General features: G+C 37.7%; 1 protein-coding gene across 2 annotated transcripts in view; it reads left to right on the top strand.

The window, feature by feature from the left end:
• Window positions 1-20,440, top strand: part of LOC115214001 (apoptosis-stimulating of p53 protein 2) — a 210,716-nt gene that overhangs the window by 3,675 nt on the left and 186,601 nt on the right. The gene's annotated exons all lie outside the window — the stretch shown is intronic.

Below are 20,440 nucleotides of genomic sequence, written 5' to 3'. Positions count from 1 at the left end.
TCTTTTTGTCTTAAGACTGTGGGCTATGTTTTGGGAGAGATTCAACTACTGTTTCTAAAATGTTGAGTGACGTAGTAGAACGGCCATGGGCAATCTACGGCTCACAGGCACGCCTAACGAAAAATTGCCTTTAATTTTTTTAGTAGTGCGACCCGCTTGATGATGAACTATGTTGCATGCGGCACGTTTCTCGAAAAATGTTGTCCATGCTTAATGTAGAGACTCCCACGTGGGGAAAGTAATTTCATGTAGGAAAAGTGGGCATGGAAGAAAAGGAATACGTAGTTTGGATTGATTAGGGAAGCAGAGAATATTATTGTATGGGAGCAGAAGAAGAACAGCAGCGATCCTTCGGTACTACAGAGTGTCAGTATGAGGAACCTCTTTATTAATATACTGAAGAAATTCGTGTACCAATAACGAAGTTATTGCCGAAACGCCCAATGGTTATAGTAAGTGCTCGTGAATGAATACATGACTGTCATCTATACGGCATTCTTTCGAATAAAATCTAGGAAGTTGTTAATTGTTATAGTTGTTGCTTAGCCTGAGGTCATCGTTGTTCAACAAAGCCTATTTTCACAGCGTGACGAAATATGTTTGTTAAACATACGGTATATAACTACTTCCGTGTACATATTTATTCATAACATCGTTGTAATGGTTGGCGTTGTAGTTGACTGATGTCTAGATGACAACCTTGTGTCATTATTTTCTTCACATTTCAAACACCCGAACCTCTTTTAATTTGTCCGTGGACGTCTATTCGTTCACCTAGAAAAAAAAATGTATGATTATTAAATAGTATACATAACTTCCGCGTATATGATGACCCACAAACACGGTGTATTGGTATGCCATATATATATATATAATAGTAATAATAATATAAATAATATATAAATATATGCATATATACATACATGTACATACCTACATATATATATGTATATATATACATGCATATATGGGTACAGGACATAAAAAAAACGTTGAACACAATGAAGCTCGAAAACATAAAAACAAAAGCATAGAAACGAACATTTTTTCGAACAACGAAAAAACAAACAGAGAAACGAGACATACAGCATAAAAAATTTTCCCCTTCTTCAGTTGTCCCTGTTTCATCTATTCCTCGTTCGAAGGCAAGGACAAAATGCGACTTCGTTGAAACAGTCCTTCCCGCAAAGCAAATAAAATAAAATTTGGAATTTTTTGCGGAGGGTGAAAGTGATAACAAGAACAGGACAGTGAGAACAAAGACAGTAAAAAGAACAGGACAGTGAGAACAAAACTGTAAAAAAAAAACGGTGAGGATTATTAAGAGAAGACGATATAAAAATTATTATGAACGCGAGGAAGACGAGCTTATGAAGGAGACAGTATAAAGGTTGTGGGCAGAAAGACAGAATATCTTTCGTCACGTGTCAGCGACGAGAGAGTCAAAGAGGAGGAGTGAGAGAGAGGGAACGGTGAAGAGGAGAGAAGAAGAATAGGGAAAGGTGGGAGAGAAAACCAGAAAGGATGAAGAACAAGAGAGGGGGAGAGATAGACAGAGAAGAGATAGTAAAGGTAGAAGAGTGCGCATTGTAATATATGTACATATATATATACGTACGTACACTTTATTGGCCACTGCTTTAGTGCTAAACACCAGGCTTAATCAGATTTTATATTTTGGAGTCTTCCGTGCCCTAATAGAAGACGAAGACCAGGCAATTACATTAATATTATCGGGAGATACTACACACAATGTGAAATTCGAAATCCATCAAAGCTTAAGAGATATAGATACCTGGTGAGGTGTGATGAAACGCCATTTGATCGTAGCTGCTTGATAAATAATAATAGTAATCCTTTCCGACCACGTACGAATCTGAACACAGGACGTAAAGATGGGCGAAATACCGCTAAGCATTTTACCTGGCGTAGAAACGATTCAGCCAGCTCGCTGCCTTAATAATAATGATAATAATAATAATAATAATAATAATAATAATAATAATAATAATAATAATAATAATAATAATGATAATAATAATAACCCTTTCTACTATAGGCGCAAGGCCTGAAATGTTGGGGGAGGGGAATAGTCGATTATATCGACCCCAGTGTTTCACCGGTACTTAATTTATCGATCCCGAAAGTATGAAAGGCAAAGTCGACCTCGGTGGAATTTGAACCCAGGACGTAGCGACGGACGAAATACCTGTTTCTTTACTACCCTCAAGGGGCTAAACACAGAAGGGACAAACAAGGACAGGCAAATGTGTTAAGTCGATTATATCGACCCCAGTGCGTAACTGGTACTTATTTAATCGACCCCGAAATGATGAAAGGCAAAGTCGACCATAATAACAACAACAACAACAATAATAATAATAATAATAATAATAATAATAATAATAATAATAATAATGGGTGTTTCGTTCAACATCCTTAAACAACCCTTATTCAGGGACCGTTTGAGCAGGTGGGCTACTCGACCTGAAGAAAATCTTAACTAGGCCCCACCTGCAAGGTCATGTGCTGTTTATCTTGCTATGAAATTACCATGTTGCGCACATATGGTTTTGATGCATGTGCCTGGTGTACCCTTATCAGACCGGGTAGTTATGATGGGTATACTGGACTTCGTATATTTTACCCCATTGTCATTTTGATGGCTTGCACTGTGCTCTCACTCGATAATAATAATAATAATAATAATAATAATAATAATAATAATAATAATAATAATAATTTATAATAATAATAATGATGAAGATGATGATGATGATGATGATGATAATTTTAGTTCAAAGCTAGCAGTTTTTGCAGGGAGGAAGAAGTTGATTACATCGACCCCAGTCCTTGACTAATACTTCCTTATTTCATCGACAGCGGAAGGAGTAAAGGCAAAGTTGACCTTGGTGTGGCTTGAAGTCAGAACGTAAAGAGCCGGAACTTATGCTGCAAGACATTTTGTTCGGCATTCAAGTAATTCTGCCAATACATTTTCTGATTTCAATTATATAAATTCCAAATAAAGAACTGGAGTCGATATCACTAAATTTTGCGTTGCTGACCAAAGTGTTCTTATTTACAAATCTGTTGTAGCATCTCAACTACTTAGCTATTGAATATGGCCAATGCTAGATTTTTGTCTAAATGCTTCATCATGATAAGGAACAATTAGAGTCAACAGAATTTGCTTTGTAATAGTCAACTTATTTTATTTTTTTTATTTATGCGCCCTTTTCAAGCCTAGCCAGGCTCATGGGCCCGATTTCCCGATTTCTATGGCGTATGTGTTCTGCCCCAGCTGGATGGGACGCCAGTCCATCGCAGCGTTACTCAAGAAACAGGAAGAAAGAGAGAGAAAGTTGGGGGCGAAAGAGTACAACAGGGGTCGCTACCCCCATCCCCCTGCCGGGGCATCGTGGAGCTTTAGGTGTTTTCGCTCAATAAACACACACAACGCCCGGTCTGGGAATCGAAACCGCGAGTCCGCTGCCTCCACAGTCAACTTATTACTGCAGGCTTATAAGACAAGAAACCATTGGCCGCTGCAGTGTGTCTTTGTTATTTAAAGAAATCAGACTTCCAATTCTCTAAATGCCGATATTTTCAGCATAATCAATTTAATCAAAGGCCTTAGGGAAATTAATTATACAACCAACATTTGATCCGGGAAATATGACCACGATGAATTTGTTGTTTTTAGAAACAAATTTTTTGCGTCAAATCTTCCAGGATTTTCTAAATATAGGTGATTGCATATCGTTTTATTCTTATTTCCAGGGAATTTATTTCAAATCTTGGATCTTTTCGGTTTGAACGGCAGTTTTTCCTAGCGGTGTCATATGAAATTGTCACCCATAATTATGACCCTACTATCGATCTATTGCATTTCAATCTGTTTTAGGGTTAGGGGTGGGGGAAGGGTATCTTTTTTTCTTCACAAATGTAAATAAACCCAATCTGTTATTTAAACGAGAGACATTCATATGGCACAGAATGTTTTTTTTTACCTCAATAGACGTCATTGATTGGTTGAAATTGCAGAAATTGAAGAAAAAACAACAACAAATATCTTACAAACCATAGAATTTTCTCAATAAAGCCAAGAGAAAAAGATGTTTTATAAACACATTCTACCAGTATACGAAGTTGAAAATTTTTTAGTTACCTAGAAATTATGTTAAAAACTGCCGTTCAAACCGAAAAGATCCCAAATCTTTCACTCTGCCACCAAAATTCATTTAGTTTATGGAATCAACTTTTTATTTCAGATAAGTTCTACTAGTTGCTATAATTTGCCAGCATTATGGGCTGAAAACAATAACCTAGGTGACTGAGAACAAGTACCTGTTTATGAATATTTTAAGGATCCATCCTGCTAACTTTCTGTATGTGTCTCCCTATTTTCGTAATATGTGCTCGAAATGATGCGTTTTTACTCGTTACCAATACAAGTTCTCAAGCAGCTTCTGACTAGGATATTGCAATTTCTTTCGGCCCTGTGTATCTAGGTAGCAGTACCTTTGGAGAAAGGAGGTTAATGGCGGACTAACTGAAACTTTCTTGCGTTGAATTTTTTTTTTCAGCTATTCAGTTAAGCATCATAGCTTAACTAAGTATAATCGGTATAGTTTGTAGTAGAGGTGTACTGAAAGCTGAAAAGAAATCTAATAAAGGTTTCACAATAACGGCTTCAAAAGTTTACACTTGTAATAATCTCCTAAAATAGTTGACTCTTCAGAGGATGCACCTCTTAAAAAGATAGCCTTCTGCCTTATAGACACTTACCTGATTTTCGGGCTATACCAAGGTCATAGAGTTTGTCGGAAAACCTTGTTAGAATCCCAGCTTAACTACACCAATATATGACTAGTTGTAAGGTAGCGAGCTGGAAGAAACGTTAACACGCCGGGCGAAATGCTTAGCGGTGTTTCGTCTGCCGCTACGTTCTGAGTTCAAATTCCACCGAGGTCAACTTTGCCTTTCATCCTTTCGAGATCGATAAATTAAGTACTAGTTGTGTACTGGGGTCGAGCTAATCGACCGACTCCCTCCCCAAATATTTCGGTCCTTGTGGCTAGAGTAGTAAAAAGTATATTACTAGTTGAGTAGTAGCTTTAGCATCAATGCATACACGAAAATAAATCTGTACTGGTTATGAAAATCCTTATAGTGGAAAACTAAGAGAAAGCTCTCTTAGATAAAACGAACTTTTCGACAGAGTTACTGGTCATCTCTATTGTGATTCTCTTTGGATATATAACTATGAACACGTATTAGTGTCTACGAGTTGTACAAGAGCATGTCGCTATAATCCAGTGACGTACATATGTCTCATCCACTCAATTTGTTCATTGTTCCTTATTCTTTCAAAAGACCTTTCGTGATGGAGAAGTGACGATGTATGAAAGAATTACCCGGTTAGAAGCACATAGTCACGTACCTGTACACTGAGAGTGAAGGTCTTTTCAACAATAAATAATGAGACGCCTATCGTCTGACATGTAAGAGAATATATATATATATATATATATATATATATATATATATATATATATATATATATATATACACTAGCAGAGATATCCGGCGTTGCTCGGGATTAAAATGGCATAGATTTTTATTGTTGTACTTTCTTCGGGAATGTGACTGCGGCCATGCTGGAGCATCACCTTTAGTCGGAAAAACTGATAACAGGATTTATTCTTAGTAAGCATTGTACTTATTCTAACGGTGTGTTTTGTAAAAGGCTAAGTTATGAGGACGTAAACACAGTATCATCGGTAGTCAAGTGATGGTGGGGGTACAAACACATATACACAAGCACACGCACACACACACACACTCACACATGCATATAAAGATATACACATATATATATATACATATATTTATATACATATGAATATACCTATATACATATATATATATCTCTCTCTATATAAACGGCAGTTTGTCTGTGCGTGTTTCTGTGTGTCTGTTTGCTTGTACCCTCACCCTGAGCACGGCTTTCAACCGATTCTAATGAAACTTGACACACACATAGCCCAATGTCATAATTCAAAACTAACGCAGCGAAAATTTTGAAAAGTTCCCCCAGTTCTGAAAAAAATCGATAAATTCGACATGGGGTCGAGAATCAGAAACACAAACCAAAAACTGTCTAGGGGACGCAACTCCAACTTTTTTAACTCTCAAAAAAATTTACCATCATTTTTTTCCATGTTTTTGCTATTTTTTGGCTATAACTCTCTAAAAATGCTTTATAGTTATTTCCCTTACAAACCTGAGCAACGCCGGGCGATACTGCTAGTATATATATATATGTTTATATATATGCAGGAATATAAATATACATGTATATAAATACATGTATATATGTATGCATATATGTGCCTGTATTTACATATATATGTGTATATAAATACCTATATATATATATATACACACAATATATGTTTGTATATATACATATGTATTTATATAAACACATATATATATATACATATATGTATACGCATATATATACATATGAATATATATATGTATACATTTATATGTATATATATATATATGCATTCATATATATATATATATATATATAATATATACATATATACATACATACATATGTATATGTATATATATGTTGAGGCACAATGGCCCAGTGGTTAGGGCAGCGGACTCGCGGTCTGAGGATCGCAGTTTCGATTCCCAGACCGGGCGTTGTGTGTGTTTATTGACCGAAAAGACATAAAAGCTCCACGAGACTCCGGCAGGAAACCGGGAAACCGGGCCCGTGAGCCTGACTAGGCTTGAAAAGGGCGACGTTTTACGTTCATATGTATATATATATATGTCTATATATATGTATATATACATACATATATTGCGTATATATATATATGTATATATATATATATGTAAATATATATATATATATATATATACATGCGTATATAATGTATATATATACATGTATATATATTCTTTATTCTTCTACTTGTTTCAGTCATTTGACTCCGGCCATACTGGAGCACCGCCTTTAGTCGAGCAAATCGACCCCAGGACTTATTCTTTGTAAGCCTAGTACTTATTCTATCGGTTTTTTGCCTAACTGCTAAGTTACGTGGACGTAACCGCGCCAGCATCGGTTGAGAAGCGATGTTGTGGGGGGTGGACAAACACTGACACACAAACACACACACACACACACACCACACACACACACACACACACACACACACACACACACATACATATATATATAATTGTGCGACGGGTATCTTTCAGTTTCCGTCTACCAAATCCACTCACAACGCTTTGGTCGGCCCGAAGCTATTGTAGAAGACACGCAGTGGGACTGAACCCGGAAGCATGTGGTTAGTAAGCAAGCTACTTATCACACAGCCATACGCATATGTACTCATGTTTCTTTCTCTCTGTCTCCCCCCTCTCTCTCTCTCTCTTTGTGCATATATATATATATACACTCACACACACACAAATACATATACATATATATACGCGTGCGCGCATACACACGCTAGATCAAAGGAAGTCCGGTATAACCTTCTTTTTTATCTATCTAAGGTTTGATGCAAACATAGATTCTCGTGTTTATAGAAGATTTGGGTTCGAGTCCCACCGGAAGCCATCAAGTTTTCCCTTTCCAAAGGGATTTTTAACCCAATGTTATTTATTGCTTCAACTGTTAAAAACGGTTTTATTTTCACATTCTCGTGAAGTTTCTAAATTCTTATAATAGTGTGTGTGTGTGTGTGTGTGTGTGTGTGTGTGTGTGTGTGGTGTGTGTGTGTGTGTGTATGTGTGTGTGTAGCACGAATGTGAAGGCACGTGGCATAGACGTTAGGGCATTCGGCTCACGATCGTCAGGTCATGAGTTCGAATCCCAGCTGCATATCTTGTCCTTGAGCAAAGCACCTTTATTTCACGTTAATCCGGTCCACTCAGCTGACAATGAGTAGTATATACAATTCAAAGGCCAGCCTTGTTGCATTCTGTGTCACGCTGAATCTCTTTGAGGACTACGTTACGGATAAACATGCCTGTGGAGTGCTCAGCCACTTGCACGTTAATTCCATGAGCAGGCCGTTCCGTTGACCGGATCAACTGGAACCCTCGTCGTCGTAGCAGACTGATAGGTAATACAGCTGGAATATGAAGGAATTCCTATCTGGTGTCTAGCGCGTTGTAAAACAGTCGGTAGTTAGTCACTTTTAGATTTGAGTTAGAGCATGTCTCTTGGAGAAAGTTGCTCTAAAATAAAACCCAGTACCGTTAATATGATAGCTTCTTCGTTCTGTCTGCCTTTTGGTTTTACGGTTTGATGTTGAGAACAGCTATTGTGATGTGCAACCTGTTCTCGAATTAAATCTCACTTGAGTATTGCTAAACATCTTTCGGACATTTGCTTTTTCTTCTGTTTTTTCTTATTGTTAGTGATGGTCATACGTCCGTAATATTGAACAAACATTACATATCAATGCGTGTATGTATATTCGTATGTATGTATGTATGTATGTATGTATGTATGTATGTATGTATGTATGTATGTATGTATGTCATTATTCAGTTTATTTCAAGATTTCTTGCCAGTAGAGAAAGATCCAAGGCTCCTTCATTGGAATTTCAACATCAAGAACAGGGTATTTTTGTTTGTTTGTTTGTATGTATACAAGTATGTATGTATGTATGTATGTATGTATGTATGTATGTATGTATGTATGTATGTATGTATGTATGTATGTATGTATGTGTGTATGTATGTATATATGTATGTATGTATATGCAGATTTGTATGTTTTATGTATGTATTCTCATGCATATAGTTACATATCTAGACATGCTCATAGATATATAAATGATAAACTTCTGGAAAGTTTTACAGATTTTTACAGTTCCAGTGATGGATTGGATCCGTAGTCTTCAAATTTGTTTTCTCCTTTCTGGTTTTGTGAAGCCTAATTTCTCAAGATTGGTATTTATGCAGTGTGTATGTATGTATGTATGTATGTATGTATGTATGTATGTATGTATGTATTATTTATTTATGTGTGTGTACGGATGTTGTCATTATGTATTGTATGCATATATGTTATGTATGTATGTATTGTATGCATATATATGTATATATGTTTGCATATATGTATATATGCATGTATGTAATTATGTGATTATAGATATATGTATAAATGTATATACGTGTGTGTGAGGTGTTTGTATTATACGCATACATAAATATTCATATACATATATACACACACTCAAAAACACACGCATACATATACACACATACTGAACCCTAAACTCTCTGAATACAGTTTATTGAATATATGCATGTATGAATGTATATACGTATGTGTGTGTGTGTGTGGTGTGTGATTGTATTATTCATATACATACATAAATATTTCTATACATATATACGCACACACAAGCACATACACATACATACACATACTGAACCCTAAATCCTTTCTGAATATACCTCATTGAAAGTCTTATTATTAAAGCCTATACACACACACACACACACACACACACACATACATACATATGTGTGTGTATATACATGTATGTGTATCATATTCATACATACATTTTAGGCGGCAATTGGGACTACGTACACACACTGAAAAAGAGAGAGAGGGAGAAAGAATGAGCTAGAATTATATATGAATTGATTGAAACAACTGTTATACACACACATACACACACACGCAAATACACACACACACACACACACACAAATGTAATAGTTAACATCGGTGTGTGTATGGGATTAGCCTCTTAAAACACCACATGTTGCATCACAATATTCTTTTGAAATGCGCGCTCAAATAAGACAGGTGTGAAGTTACCATGGCACTCTAAAGCTAATCGCAACATCTGTCCCCGGTTCACAATTGTGTTTCTGTGCGCTTTGGGAATCGAAATACAAAAGCTTAGGAAAGGACCTTTGGTTCCTGATATACATCGGCCTTACGTTAAATGACTACTACTACTACTACTACTACTACTACTACTACTACTACTACTACTACTACTACTATTACTACTACTGCTACTGGAACTGCCGCTGCTGCTGCTGCTGCTACTGCTACTACTACTACTACTACTACTACTACTACTACTACTGCTGCTGCTGCTGCTGCTGCTGCTGCTGTTCCTCCTCCTGCTCCTGCTCCTCCTGCTCCTGCTCCTCCTCCTCCTCCTCCTCCTACTACTTTCTCAATCCCAGCTGAGCCACAATTGTAAGAGTGACTTATGCATAACTACGCTGACGCAGTTACAACTGCTGCTGTTGCTGTTTGTTGGTTGTTGTTTATTATTGTTGTTGTTGTTGTCGTCGTTGACACAGTTGATACCGGCTTCCTGCAGAACTATAAGATAACTTGGGTTCTTTTCGGTTTGAACGGCAGTTTTTTTAAAAATAATTTCCACGTAACTAAACACTTTTAAACTTCGTATACTGGTAGAATGTGTTTATAAAGCATCTTTTTCTCTTGGCTTTATTGTGAAAATTCTATAGTTTGTAAGATATTTGTTGTTTTTTTTTCTTCAATTTCTGCAATTTCAACCAATCAATGACGTCCATTGAGGTAAAAAAACATTCTGTGTCGTATGAATATGTCCCTCGTTTAAGAAACAGATTGGGTTTATTTACATTTGTGAAGAAAAAAAGATGCCCTTCCCTCACCCCTAACCCTAACCCTAACCCTAACTAACCCTAACCCTAAAACAGATTGAAATGCAATAGATCGATACTAGGGTCATAATTATGGGTGACAATTTCATATGGCACCGCTAGGAAAAACTGCCGTTCAAACCGAAAAGATCCTTAATCTGGGTACGCTATGTCTGAAAGAAATACGAGAACGTTACAACGAGAATATCTTTGCTCATAGGTCCGTTCAATCATAACTAATCTAACGACTAAACAATAAGCTACTCACCACGTTTACTACACCTTGTGCACAAAATTGTTCTAGCCCGTCAACTTACAATAAATCTCCAATGAGACTTACAGTGGAATACCACTTCCGCATATAAAATGGGCTTTCTTTCTAAACCCCAAACATCATAGGCTGTACCCCAAAGAAAGCCACCCGTTTAATTGGTAAGAGCTCATCAAGACACTCTATGATTTAAACACTTATCTTCTCTACAGAGCTAGCTATTGTCACATCACCTCATGTCCAAGCACATTACTTATAAAGGAAGGGGTACAGCCGGTATGTTGGTATGAAACTCAGAGAGCCAAGAAGGGGCCTATGACTAGCGGGCCTCTCTTAAAACAAAATGGCTGCGTGGTTTAGAAGCTCGCTTTCGGTTTCAGTTTCACTGTGCAGTACTTAGGGCGTCTTCTATTATTGCCCGGGATCGACAAATGCTGAGCGAGCGAATTTGGTTGATGGAAACTATGTGGAAGACAAATATATATATATATAGGCGCAGGAGTGGCTGTGTGGTAAGTAGCTTGCTTACCAACCACATAATTCCGGGTTCAGTTCTACTGCGTGGCACCTTGGGCAAGTATCTTCTACTATAGCTTCGGGCCGACCAAAGCCTTGTGAGTGGATTTGGTAGACGGAAACTTAAAGAAGCCCGTCGTATATATATATATATATATATATATATATATTATATATATATATATATATATAATATATATATATATATATATATATATGCATGTATGTATGTATGTATGTATGTATGTATGTATGTATGTATGTATGTATGTATGTATGTACATGTTTGTGTATCTGTATTTGTCCCCCCACCATCGCTTGACAACCGATGTCGGTGTATTTAAGTCCTTGTAACTTAGCGGTTCGGCAAAGGAGGCCGATAGAATAAGTAATAGGCTTACAAGGAATAAGTCTTGGGGTTGATTTGTTCGAATAAAGGTCGTAGTCAAATGACCGAAACAAATAAGAGAATATATATATATATATATATACTGCAAATAATCAAAGCTTTGTCCTCGTGAAGTACATCTGCACATTGTAATCAGATGCATGTAGATGTTTTAATGTTTTATTTTAAATGAAGCATACATACTAATTGAATGTTTTGGTGAATCATATTTGCAGAGTTAGTATACAATATAACAAAAACTGGAAAGTTTAGTATATTTTTAATAAAAGGAATTCTTTTATTTAACTTAATTTTCCACGGGTCCTAGGGTTTTGAAAGGTCTGTCCTCTCAGTAAATCGATGTTATTAACTAACAACAAGCTCATTTTCTCAGTTTCATCTCTCAATTAAGATACACGTAACTGAATAATTACATGTAAATGAGTAATTATACATTTTACTCTGCACCTTCTTTTAAAATTTTGGATGTACTGCCTTTGTAGACCCAAAAGGAAACGCGGAATTGTTGTCCAAAATTGAAAGTAAATTTATATTTAGTTTTAATCCATATAGGTTTCTTTGTGACTCTGGTCGACTACTTTTTAAAAGCACAAACTTCCACAACGATGTCTATGCTAATGATTGTACGTACACCACCACAACATTCCATTTTCTATTTATGAATATACTGTGTAGCAACATTTTGCTGCTCAAATCGAAACATTGCAACGGTTGAGATGCAATGTGGTTTTAGATTTGACCGAAGTATGGTATTTCCGGGTTGTTTACATTAAAGATATTGAATTATTTTCGCTATCTCTGTCCATATAGGCGCAGGAGTGGCTGTGTGGTAAGTAGCTTGCATACCAACCACATGGTTCCGGGTTCAGTCCCACTGCGTGGCACCTTGGGCAAGTGTCTTCTACTATAGCCTCGGGCCGACCAAAGCCTTGTGAGTGGATTTGGTAGACGGAAACTGAAAAGAAGCCCGTCGTACATATGTATATGTATATGTGTTTGTGTGTGTTTGTGTGTCTGTGATTGTCCCCCCCAACATCGCTTGACAACCGATGCTGGTGTGTTTGCGTTCCCGATAGAATAAGTACTTAGGCTTACAAAGAATAAGTCCTGGGGGCGATTTGCTCGACTAAAGGCTGTGCTCCAGCATGGCCGTAGTCAAATGACTGAAACAAGTAAAAGAGCAAAAGAGTATATATTGGAGAAACAACACTGATAATCTCCTAAAACATTCCACAATCTCTTACGTATTGAGTGTACATAACCCAGCGAAAGCCATTACAGTCTCGTGTCCTTGTCATCTGTCTTCATGCATAATTTTACACTATATTTTCAGCTTTAATCTCTAGAAAATGCTTACGAAGCTATCAAACCTAGGCAACCAATACAAATCACACTTTCACCCAACTGAAATCAAATGGTAAATTTGAAGTGTCACTCTATACTGAAAACAACATGAGACTCCTTCTCCCTATTCGTTTATGTCATACTCCGAACAAGAAACATCTTCCTCAGAGCTCATTTCATCACTTCTGTCCTCACGCTTCGGCAACATGCTCACAGCAAACTGTACGACGTTAACACCCTGGTTCTAGTCACTAATTCTCCTTCAGTCATAGTCTCATTGTCTATTATTTGTTACAATCCCGTTGAAATGTGATCAGAGAAGTCTGTCATGAGCCGTAGTTTAACTACTCTTTCTAGCTCGTCTCCGGTAAATTTCGCTAGATTCTATTAGTAAAGGCATCCTCTTATTCCTCAGTTCATTTGATCCTTCCTAGTTTTTTATAAGCTACAAATGCCTTCTCTCTCTCTCTCTCTTTCTCTCCCTCTTTCTTTATTTCTTTATTTATTTCTCCCCACCCTTCTGTATGAAAGTCATTTTCAGTATGGCTTCTAATCTTCTACGTCTAGCTGGTCTTCATTACTCCTATCCAAGTAAAAAGCTAACATATCCATTTCCATATACAGTGGCATAAAACTTGCAACACCTAGCACTCCTGGCTACCAATCCCACTTCCTTCGGTTACATAACCACATCTTTCTCACCATTAAGCGATCACTCCATTTCGTTAATAACCATATCCTATTATGTCTTTTATACACAATAACTTGCAGGCTAAACGAACAGCAAAATAATCTGACTTTATGTCACTCAATGTCTTTTTACCCCAGGCGATATCACAGGACAAAAGAATTGCCTATTCCTAACTCAAAATAAGCAGAGTGAATCAAATTTCAATGACTATCAAAAACAACGAATACTCTGTTAATGCTCTTTAGTACCAAATTCCATTCTAGCTCTCCTGATGTCACATTTGCACCCTATGTCCTCTCACCACAGAAAAATAACTCTCTCAAATATTTTAATGAAAAGTCGCTCAATTTGTCAAAGAAATTTTAAAGTTTAACATGATCTCAAAAAAGATGGGGGTTTTCTTTGGTGATATTTAATTACATACCACTTAGTATCACAAAACATAATTTTAAAATCGTTTACAAATGAGTTAAGAATTCCCTATTAGGCTGCTTATTTATAAGCATTTATTTAAAATTAACATATATATAAGCATATGGCTAATATTCCAATAGCGGGATTATTAAAAAAGCAAACAATTACATTTCCACATGTTGGTCTTAAAAGGTAGGCCATCATTAATTAACCTCGGTCCGTTTGTTAACAATCAGAGTTATCTAGTTGTTCAAATTAGTCATAAGTCTTCACCTATGTCTGTCAATTAAAAATCACTGCTGTGTCTATTTGGGTGATCCTCCCTGTCCTCCAATTAATAATCTCTGCCATTCAATCTGTCAGACGGATTTAGAGAGATTGACTAAATTGATTATGTGAATTATGATCAGATAGTCGTTTTTCTTCTTGCCTTTATTATTGTTACAACTCCAGCCTGGAAAAGCTTATAGACATTGCTACTGCTTAGTAAATCAGATAGCAGACAACTGCACCCCACACCACCACACTCAACTATATACGTGGACGAACTCTAAGAGGAATATGGAGGTAAAAACATTTCGTGTTTGACTTGAAGGCTTCATTCACCGTGAGAGAAATACTGCATATATTGAAGTTATTTTCGTCAAACATCATTTATTGTTCACTGACCTTAACCGATATCTGAATTCTCTGGTGACCTTTCTCGCGATTATTTATATTTATTTATATACTTTTTGGGTCTTCTTCCTTTGACTTTTGTCTTTCGTTCCTTCAATTTCCGTTGGACAACGTAACAAGTCAACAACAGATTCACATATTTCAGAGGTCAAAACAAGAAGTTCAAATATCCTAGAGGTCATGGAACTGCGATGAGAATGGTTTAATTGTTTCACACATGAAGTATTATAACTCGATGTATTGTCTTTTTTTATTATTCTCTTACTATTAAAGAGAAGGAAGATGATGAGCTGGTAAAATCGTTAGAGCGCTAGACAAAATGCTTAGCAGCTTTTCTTCAGGTTCTTTACGTTGAGAGTTAAAATACTGCCGAAGTCGAATTTTCCTTTTATCTTTTCGGGATCAATAAATGAAGTGTCAACCAAATACTGGAGTCAGTGCAATTAACTAACCTCTCACCGAAAATTTCAGGTCCTGTGCCTATAGTGAAAAAGATTATAAAAAAGAAGGTAGGCGTAGGAGTGGCTGTGTAATAAGTAGCTTGCTTACGAACTACATGGTTCTGGGTTCAGTCCCACTGCGTGGCACCTTGGGCAAGTGTCTTCTACTATAACTCGGGCCGACCAAAGCCTTGTGAGTGGATTTGGTAGACGGAAACTGAAAGAAGCCCGTCGTATATATATATATATATATATTATATATATATATATATATACTATAATATATATATATATATATATATATATCTGCACGCATTTTTCTCCTTGTTTCTCTCCGTGTTCTTTTCTGTGTATCTTTCTGTTGAAGAGCGTAGGCTCGAAACGTAAAAGACTTGTTTTATTTATATCCTGAGCGCCATACTAATACAATTGTTTGTTTGTACTCCACCTGCCTTCGTCTTTTGTTTATTTTCATAAAGCTTCCCGTTTTATATATATATATATATATATATATATATATATATATATATATATATATATATACATATGTATATGTATGTATGTGTATGTATGTATATATATATATATATATATATATATATATATATTATATATATATATATTATGTATGTATGTGTGTATGTTTGTTGTGTCTGTGTTTGTCCCCCCAACATCACTTGATAACCGATGCTGGTGTGTTTACGTCCCCATAACTTAGCGGTTCGGCAAAAGAGACCGATAGAATGAGTACTAAGCTTACAAAGAATAAGTCCTGGGGGCGATTTGCTCGACTAAAGGCGGTGCTCCAGCATGGTCACAGTCAAATGACTGAAACAAGTAAAAGAGTAAAAGAGAGTAAGGACAGGTAGTTGACAGAATCGATAGAGCGTCAGAATAGATGATTTTTCAGTATTTCTTCTGGTGTTTTTATTTTTGTCCCATCGATGTCAGTTTTGCTTTTCATCCTTTCGAGATCAATAAAATAAAGTACCTATCAAGTATCAGGTTCCATGACATCGAGTACCTCTTCCCTTCTTGTCTCTAATCTGCATTTATTTCAGAACGGAGTTCTTTTTTTGTTCCTTCTCGAGTCATGCCTGGCTCATAAGGGCCGATTTCCCGGTTTCCTTGGCGTATAGGTTCCTCACCTGGACGGGACGCCGGTCCGTCGCAGGTGAGCTGCAAGATGCAGAAGGAAAGAGTGAGAGAAAGTTGTGGCGAAAGAGTCAGCAGAAGTTCGCCATTACCTTTTGCTGGAGCCACGTGGAGCTTAGGTGTTTCGCTCATAAGCACACACATCACCCGGTCTGAGATTTGAACCCGTGATCCCTCGACTGCGAATCTGCTGCTCTAACCACTAGGCCATGTGCCTCCTCATAAGACGGAGTAATAATCTCCCAGTCTATCAAACAGCCAGAATATGTTTTATGCGGAGAACTAGAAACAAACTCCACCGTCAGTTTGCGAACACACGTGAAGTTAAGGGAAATACAAACTCATATATACACAGATATACGCGCGTGTGCATCCCAAATTCATTTACAAGACTTGGCGATCTTACGGTATATGTACCGGTGTACTTCCGGAAGTACCGGATACATTTCAAAAAAGTGTTTTTTTTTTTATATATATGGGGGGTTAGGGTTAGGGTTTGTATTAGGGTTAGAGTATGTGGCGATGCTTCGGTATATGTACACACGTGACTTTGTTTACTTTTCTGAAGATAACAGAAACCCTTTTCTCCCATCCCTAACCCAACCCTAACACAAACCCTAACCCTAACCCTAACCCCCATATATAAAAAACCCCACTTTTTTTAAATGTATCCGGTACTTCCGGAAGTACACCGGTACATATATACGGCCTGGCACTATAGTAGAAGACACTTGCCGAAAGCGTCATACATTGAGACTGAACGTGAAACCACGTGGTTGGGAAGCGAACGTCTTAACCACACAGCCATGACTAATATTACTACTTTCTGCATAAACATGTTTCTTCATACGTTGTTTACATGTTCGTATTAACATGTTTCTGTGTGTATGCGTTTTAGTGTGTTTGTCTATATGTAGTCATTTTTCTAAAATATTGACTAAAATCTATGGTTATGTAGTAAATTATAGCTTTCAGAAATCATTGTAAACGCACCAGTAATTATATATCGATACGACTGCAGAAAATGTGTTATATGTACAAATTATTCTATCCGGTTTCGTTATGTCCTCAGTGGTATTAAAATATAAGTAGTGTCTGTGTAGACAGTTAAAGAGAATTTTCAGTTGGTCATAAAATCTCTTCACAGACCTAATACTAGTTTGTCGTTGTTATTGTCAATCTGATAGAACAGATACATTCTAGAAGTGGCCATCATTTTATGAATTGTTCCGTCTCTAATACACAGACGAGAAGCTAACTCAGACACAAGCACAAACGCCCACATATCTGTTTCTTTATTGCCCACAAGGGGCTAAACATAGAGGGGACAAACAAGGACAGACAAACGGATTAAGTCGATTACATCAACCCCAGTGCGTAACTGGTACTTAATTTATCGACCCCGAAAGGATGAAAGGCAAAGTCGACCTCGGCGGAATTTGAACTCAGAACGCAACGACAGACGCAATACCGCTAAGCATTTCGCCCGGTGTGCTAACGTTTCTGCCAGCTCGCCCACGTATCAAACCATAGAAACAGTCTCTACATGCACATCGGACCAGTTAGAGATAGCAATAAAACCTTCCACGAATTACATCGTACTGGCTGAAGGAAGAAGTGTTGGATAGTGAGGTTCTAGATTTCCTGTAACGTGGGAAAAAGACAGAATGGTCATAGCTGGAACGCCTTAAGTCATCGGTCCACGCGATCAACATTAAGCTGTATCTAGGGGCTCAATTCCGATATGTGTATGCTGTGGTTTAGTGTCAATAAATCAATATAATAGAGCCCAGTGCATTAATTTGCCCGGGGGTGTTTAATGCTGTTAAGGCGGACCTCATCGTACCCCTTCAGATCACACACTATTATCTTTTTAAAAAGTGAGAACATGTTACTGTCCTTAATACACTACTGCTAAATTAACGACTGGGTGCTAATGATTGGAACGTCTTTGATCATAAGTTTGCTTAATAGGACTGATGATCAATTCCTTTCCAATAAGGTCAATAAACCACTGTGGAGGCACATGGCCTAGTGGTTAGAGCAGCCGACTCAAGGTCGAGGGATCGCGGGTTCGACTCTCAGACCGAGCGATGTGTGTGCTTATGAGCGAAACACCTAAGCTCCACGCAGCTCCGGCAGAAGGTAATGGCGAAAATTCTGCTGATTCTTTCGCTACAACTTTCTCTCACTCTTTCCTCCTGCATCTTGCAGCTCACCTGCGACGGACCGGCATTTCGTCCAGGTGGGGAACCTATACGCCAAGAAACGGGAAACCGGCCAGGCATGGCTCGAGAAGGAACAAACAACAACAAATAAACAACTGATTATACCACATCATGTTACCTATAAAACAACAATAACTAGTAATTGTTCCTGGTCGTATTGGATCGTATATTTGAAGCATTGTGGAATTATAAAGTAAGCCTCTTTACAAAGTGGTCTGAATGGAATTTAATCTTATGGGACATCGTCCTGACACACTAGCAAATGGTTCTCACGCTCTTTGTGTAGATATAGTCGTAGACTAGCAATTCAGTTCGTTCTGGGTCCTATTCTAGTACGTAATGTTGATACCCCCCCCCCAATGGAAATATATCGGTATTCATAGTTCCTGGGAGTGAGTTGTCTCGCCTGTCTATGACTTTTAGATGTTTTAACACTCAGTGCTAAGAAGAAGTCCTTCTCAGAGCGCTGTCCGCAGCGAACCGGCGAACAAGTAAAACACATAGTGTGTATATGCGGTCGATAATGTTTACAACATTAGCGCAGCTTTTAATTCATAATGAAAAACAAAAATGCAAATTAGCGACAAATAATGTTTTCGAATTTTGACACAAAGCCAGCAATTTCAGGTGGGTTGGGGTTAGTGGATTACATCGACTCCAGTGCTCAACTTGTACTTATTTTATCGACTCTGAAAGGATGAAAAGCAAAATCGGCCTCAGCGAAATTCGCATTCAGAACGTGCAGAAAAAATGCCGCCAGGCATTTTGTCCGAAATGCTAACGTTTCTGCCGACTCACTGCCTTCAAAAGAAATATAGATAATAGCACATGAAATATCGAAACAAAAAAACAAATCAAAATATTTTGACTGAAAAATGGTGAACGAAACCACCCACGAACCTAAAACAGGTTTCAATTAGAAAACAACTAAGCCAGTTTCAACACAGAATTTCAATTCACGAAACAGTATTTTCTCCGCCGTATTGGAGTACGAGATTCAAGCCTCTTCTCTTTATCTCCTCAAAGACATACAGCATCTCGAAAGAGTCCAGAAGCTGGCTACCCGCATGGTTCATGGTCTCAAAAATTTGTCCTATGAAGAAAGGCTGAGGACGCTCGACCTTTATTCTCTTGAAAAACGCCGCCGCCGTGGTGATCTCATTCTCACCCACAACATCATAAGCGGAAAGTGTAACCTCTCGAAAGAGCTGTTCTTCACTCCTGCTCCAGAGCGTCGGCTGCGGGGTCATTCCGAAAAGCTCTACCTGCGACGATTTCATCTCAATCGAAGGAGAGGAGCTTTCTCCGTCCGGGTTGCGGATCCGTGGAACAAGCTGCCAGACGAGATGGTGAAGATGCCGACGACCGCTTTGTTCAAAGCCTCCCTTGACCTTAAGTGGCCTGAACTCTTTACATGAACACCACCCTGTACTTAACTCCATGTCTCCCTACATGGCCTTGCTATTTGCTTTTGAGCCAAATTAACTAACTAACTAACTAACTAACTAACTAACCATTTTACAATCTTGTACATGTATTTCTGCGTCAATCATGTACAATCTTGTTCGTGAAATTTCATG

The sequence above is a fragment of the Octopus sinensis genome, linkage group LG7, assembly GCF_006345805.1.
Source record: "Octopus sinensis linkage group LG7, ASM634580v1, whole genome shotgun sequence".
Classification (NCBI taxonomy): Eukaryota; Metazoa; Mollusca; class Cephalopoda; order Octopoda; family Octopodidae; genus Octopus; species Octopus sinensis.
Note: the sequence above shows the minus strand (reverse complement) of the source record. Positions and strands in the feature narration are given on the sequence as shown.